This window comes from Bombyx mandarina, chromosome 06, assembly GCF_030267445.1.
Source record: "Bombyx mandarina strain Sakado chromosome 06, ASM3026744v2".
NCBI lineage: Eukaryota > Metazoa > Arthropoda > Insecta > Lepidoptera > Bombycidae > Bombyx > Bombyx mandarina.
The window spans coordinates 3,086,127-3,091,548 of NC_143213.1; the positions used below are offsets into that span (position 1 = coordinate 3,086,127).

Consider the following 5,422-nt stretch of genomic DNA (forward strand, 5'->3'; position numbering starts at 1 on the left):
ACCAAAATTAGCCAAATCGGTCCAGCCGTTCTCGAGTTTTACCGAGACTAACGAACAGCAATTCATTTTTATATTTTATGCTTCAATCTTTAAAACTACGCAACGGATTTTGATGCGGTTTTTTTTAATAGATAGAGTGATTAAAGAGGAAGGATTATATGTATAATAACATCACATTTCAACATTTCTATATATAGATTATTCTATACCGAATTTACCACAGCTCGCTAAAACTAAACCAATACTAAACGTGAGATATCGTATAGCTTACGCTGTTGAGATACTTAGGAGAGTTCTTTTCCTCCTTCTCAAGTCGTTACCTCACTAATCGATCACTGTTTCAACTTCAAGAACGATTCCCGTACTAGGTATTTGAGTTTATGTATAACACAAAAAAGCCCAGTCAAATTGCAAACGAAGTTCGTTTATACATAAAATATGTTTACGGAAAATGAAGGTATAGACATTATTAATAATTGAATGGCCTATTTCAAGATGTCCCTATGTATACCAACTACTAAACTTTTTTTTCCTACCTAAGCTGATAGCCTTGAGAGGCAATTTCAGCGTAACCTTAACTAGTAGGTGAGCTAACGGGGCTCAAACCTGACAACTACACTATCAACACTGCTACTAAAGCCTGGTCATTGTCTATGGTTTTCTATATTTAAGGCGTTTGTAAGTGGTCCCTAAGTGGGCATTTTTATACACTTTTTTTATTGCTTGGATGGATGGCCAAGCTCACAGCCCACCTGGTGTCAAGTGATTACTGGAGCCCATAGACATCTACAACGTAAATGCGCCACCCACCCTGAGATATAAGTTCTAAGGTCTGAAGTATAGTTACAACGGCTGCTCAATACATTACTGCTTCACGGCAGAAATAGGCAGGGTGGTGGTACCTACCCGCGCGGACTCACAAGAGGTCGACCGGTAATTAATTGACATTATAAGTTAATACACGACTTATGATGTTATTGTCAAAAACTATTATTAAACTTCTATAATCACAGATTTGGCCAAGACTACACTTTAGACAAATATTTATAAAACAAACAATATTTAATCTATTTTAAATTTGACCACAGACTATAAAGCAATAAGAAAAGTTTGACAATAAACAAATACGTAGTATGTATATATGCGTGTGTGTGTCAAATACGTAGAAGTGTGTGCAATGTTTGTTTTTATTGATTGAATGTATTTTTTATGCATAATTAAAAAAAAAATACATTCTGCTGTCCTTCTCTATATTCTCTGTAAGTGTGGTAAATTTCATACTCCTCCGTCCGCGCAATTTTCGGAAAAAAGGGTACAAAGTTTTTGCTTCACGTATTAATATATACCTTATAGATAAGCAAATTAAATTACAGTTAGAAAGAGATCAGAGCTAACAGTGTCGAATAGTATTTAATGGGCACATGCCCGTGACTCGAGCTATACATAAATACGTTTTACTGGTGGTAGGACCACATGTGAGTCCGCGCGGGTAGGTACCACCGCCCTGACTATTTCTGCCGTGAAGCAGTAATGCGTTTCGGTTTGAAGGGTGGGGCAGCCGTTGTAGCTATACTGAGACCTTAGAACTGATATCTCAAGGTGGGTGGCGTATTTACATCGTAGATGTCAATGGGCTCCAGTAACCACTTAACACCAGGTGGTCTGTTAGCTCATCCACCCATCTAATCACACTTCTAGCACATCAGTCTAGTAAATTTTTAAAGACGTGTAGGACTGCTTAACAATTTAAATATTGTACGTTACAATTGAGAGCAGTAGGTAAATTAAGATAACAAGAATCCGGTAAAATTTTAAATCCATTTTCACAAAAATATCAAGCTTATAACCGGACAGCATTTCTTCGTATTTCAAAGCCGAAAGCTGATGTAAGAGCTACAGGGCAGCGCAAAACGAAAAAAGCTCGCTAAGCTCGCCACGAAAATTCGAAAAGTTTCTTGCTCCAGGGAAACCACGCTTTTATAACACTTGTTCATTATATAGCGAAAGGCTTGCGGGTTGCATTTAAAAGCTTATTTCATTATACGTGTAAGTTCAATAAACTTAACTCAGATCTTGATATTAGTGAACTGTTCCTGACGAAGACGTCATACTGTACTTATTTCCTTTTGTTTTCGTAAGACAGCATAATCTTTGTAGGTTTACGACTTAGGGAAGATCTTCCACGGAACGGGTGATGCTCGGTAGACTGTAAGACATCATCAACGTAAATGCTGCCCACCTTGAGATATAAGTTCTAAGGTCTCAGTTTAGTTACAACGGCTGCCCCGCCCTTCAAACCGAAACGCATTACTGCTTCACGGCAGAAACAGACAGGGCGGTGGTACCTACCCGTGCGGACTCACAAGAGGTCCTACCACCAGTAATTACGTAAATTATATTTTTGCGGGTTTGATTTTTATTACACGATGTTATTCCTTCGCCGTGAAAGTCAATCGTGAACAGTTATTGAGTACGTATTTCATTAGAAAAATTGGTACCCACCTGAGAATCGAATACCGGTGCATCGCTCAACACGAATGCACCGGACGTCTTATCCTTTAGGCCAGTATGTCGTAAGCGAGATTCAGGCATCTGTCAAATATCTTGTGTTGTATGATGGCTTCCCGCCACATCACAAGTGTATAATCTATGGTAACCATGAAGACTATCAAGTATTTGAAACGTCGTAAATAACATAATGACAATAAAAATCGCCAAAAAAAACCGTCAAGGTTGTTTTAATTAGGCTTTCGAAAAATTTAAGAACAATTAGAAAACTAATAATTCATCATGATGATACATTTAAAGAAACGAATAAAAAATAATAAAAGCGGGCGATCGAGAGAGCTATGCTTGGTATTTCTCTAAGGGACAAAATCCGGAACGAAGAAATTAGACGGAGAACCAAAGTCGACGACATAGCTCTCAAATTTAGCAGGCTAAAGTGGCAATGGGCCGGTCACATCTGTCGAGCCAGCGACGCTAGGTGGAAGAGGAAATGGAAAGATGGGCACCAGGAGCGTGGCGCGTCCTCCAACCAGGTGGACTGACGACTTAGTGCGCACGGCAGGAAGTCGTTGGATGCGGAAGGCGGAGGACCGCATTATGTGGGAGGTACTGGGGAAGGCCTATGTCCAGCAGTGGGCAGATAAAGGCTGATGATGATGATGATGATGATGAATACGAATGTGTTAACTTAAACAGTATTATAATGTATATATAAACAGTATTATAATTTCATATTACTGCAACGCCCAATAATCTCATTTTATTTGTATTTCATGTAACATAAGTACCAATTTCTGGTAGTATTCTGATAACGGACGCATAAACATCCGATAACTCGTTGAACAACCCCATAAACTCCGCCTGCAATACCTTTATTAACATAAGTTGTTTGCTCTTTTTATTAATGCAATCGTTTTTTTTTTATGTTCGGTCTAAAATAAAGTAAATATTTCAGTTTTTAGTTATTCGGTTTTAAATGAGGAAAACTGAGACGAATCTAATGACCCATAATATTTTGAAATTAGACACACAAATTTACCGACCGTAATGCCCGGAAAATAAGTTATTTACAAAAAAACCTACCCTCTTCGGCAGTCAATAAATTTATGTTTAAATTTTTAGTTCATTTTGTTAGTAAAGCATATTTTTACTTTTCAACTTTGAATTTTCCTAGTGTTATTTTTGTCATCAAATTAATTATTAATCTAGTAAAACTAGAACGGATATCTGGGTATATGGGTTTATTAACTTTATATCGGAATCACAGTTAGGTTTATCATGCTGTTACCAATGCCGTGAGCAATTCAGCAACAATGTTCACGAGGTACCATTAAATTACGGACCTTAAACCTTTGTAGCAGCATTTCGTAAAATTGCATTTCCTTAGCTACCTTCTGTTTTACGTTCCCTTGTTTCGAAGCAGCGCTATTTTAACTTGGTTTACTGGCTACAATTCGGAATACACGTGGCTGTAAAAGTATGCTTGAACGTTTTATGACGCCGTGCCGGCCGTATAGTTCGGAACACCGGAGATTGTTGATTAGTGGAGCGCTGTGAACAAAATATACTCCTGTATTTTTATTAAACTACGTCAGACGAAAGAAGGTTAGGTTCTATCTTATATACTTATATATATAAAAATGAATTGCTGTTCGTTAGTCACGCTAAAACTCGAGAATGGCTGGACCGATTTGGCTAATTTTGGTCTTGAATTATTTATGGAAGTCCAGAGAAGGTTTAAAAGGTAGATAAATATGAAAATGCTCGGAATTAAATAAAAATAACAATTTTGTTTGGCCTTTGATGTGTCCCCCGTCGAACGGATTCCTTTTGTTTGTTTTGAGTTTATTTTATACAAAAGTTTAGATTTTTTATTTATAGATTGAGGCACGACGAAGTCTGCCGGGTAAGCTAGTAGTGTATACATATCGAGGGGTGAAAGGCTATTTGGTTTAAGCGCCATTTATCTTTGTAATTAAAGGTCGGTTTTTTTTTTTTTGGTATTATCATCAGCAATTCGATGTTTTACCTACTAATCGTTAATCATAATTCAAGTTTAAGTTTACGAGTTCTAAGGCCTCCGTTTTTATTTGATTAAGTACCAAGATGTGGTGGGCGCTCAAGAATACCCCCAATCCAAACTTAGCTCATGGCTGTCGTAGAAGGCGACTAAGAGCCAAAGAAAGACCAAAGCTAATAAAACCTCGGCCCAAAGCCAACAAAAGCATTCCCAAGGAGGGTTGACGTCAGGCAGGTGACCGGTCATACATTTTTTTGCCAAAACTTAGAGCAACATGAGAAGGAATAAAAAGAAGTGGTATATAATAGAGGAGTATCTATGGAAGGAAAAGACATGTTGCGCCGACCCCAGGTGACTGGGAGAAGGGCAGGAGAATGATGATGATTGACCACGCGCTCTCAAAGTCCAATATTAAGCAAATTACTATTAAGAGCAAGCACTTGGTTGAGTAAAGAAATGTATTTGGAAAAACTATGTACCTTGGGTGTTTCATTGGATAGTGTACGATTAAAATATGAAAGTAATACGAGTATAACAATTTTGACTTAGAATAAAAACGCAAAAAGACTGCATCGGCCGGGAATCGAACCCGGGCCGCCCGCGTGGCAGGCGAGCATTCTACCACTGAACCACCGATGCTACGATATCTTGTAGCTAAATAAGGCATCAAAAGTAATTTAATAAGATAAAATTATCATTTTGTTTTTAATATCTTATCGAACTCATGAATATTATCTATATATATAAAAGAAAGTCGTGTTAGTTACACTATTTATAACTCAAGAACGGCTGAACTGATTTGGCTGAAAATTGGTGGGGAGGTAGGTTAGGATCAGGAGAAGGACATAGGATACTTTTTATCACGTTTCTGTGGGATGTGACATAAAATGTGGT

General features: G+C 37.8%; 1 non-coding gene across 1 annotated transcript; it reads right to left on the reverse strand.

Annotated features, from left to right (window-relative positions):
- Positions 1 to 5,096: 5,096 nt before the first annotated feature.
- Positions 5,097 to 5,167, reverse strand: TRNAG-GCC (transfer RNA glycine (anticodon GCC)). The gene has a single exon. It is a non-coding gene; the product is annotated as a tRNA-Gly (tRNA).
- Positions 5,168 to 5,422: the final 255 nt, after the last annotated feature.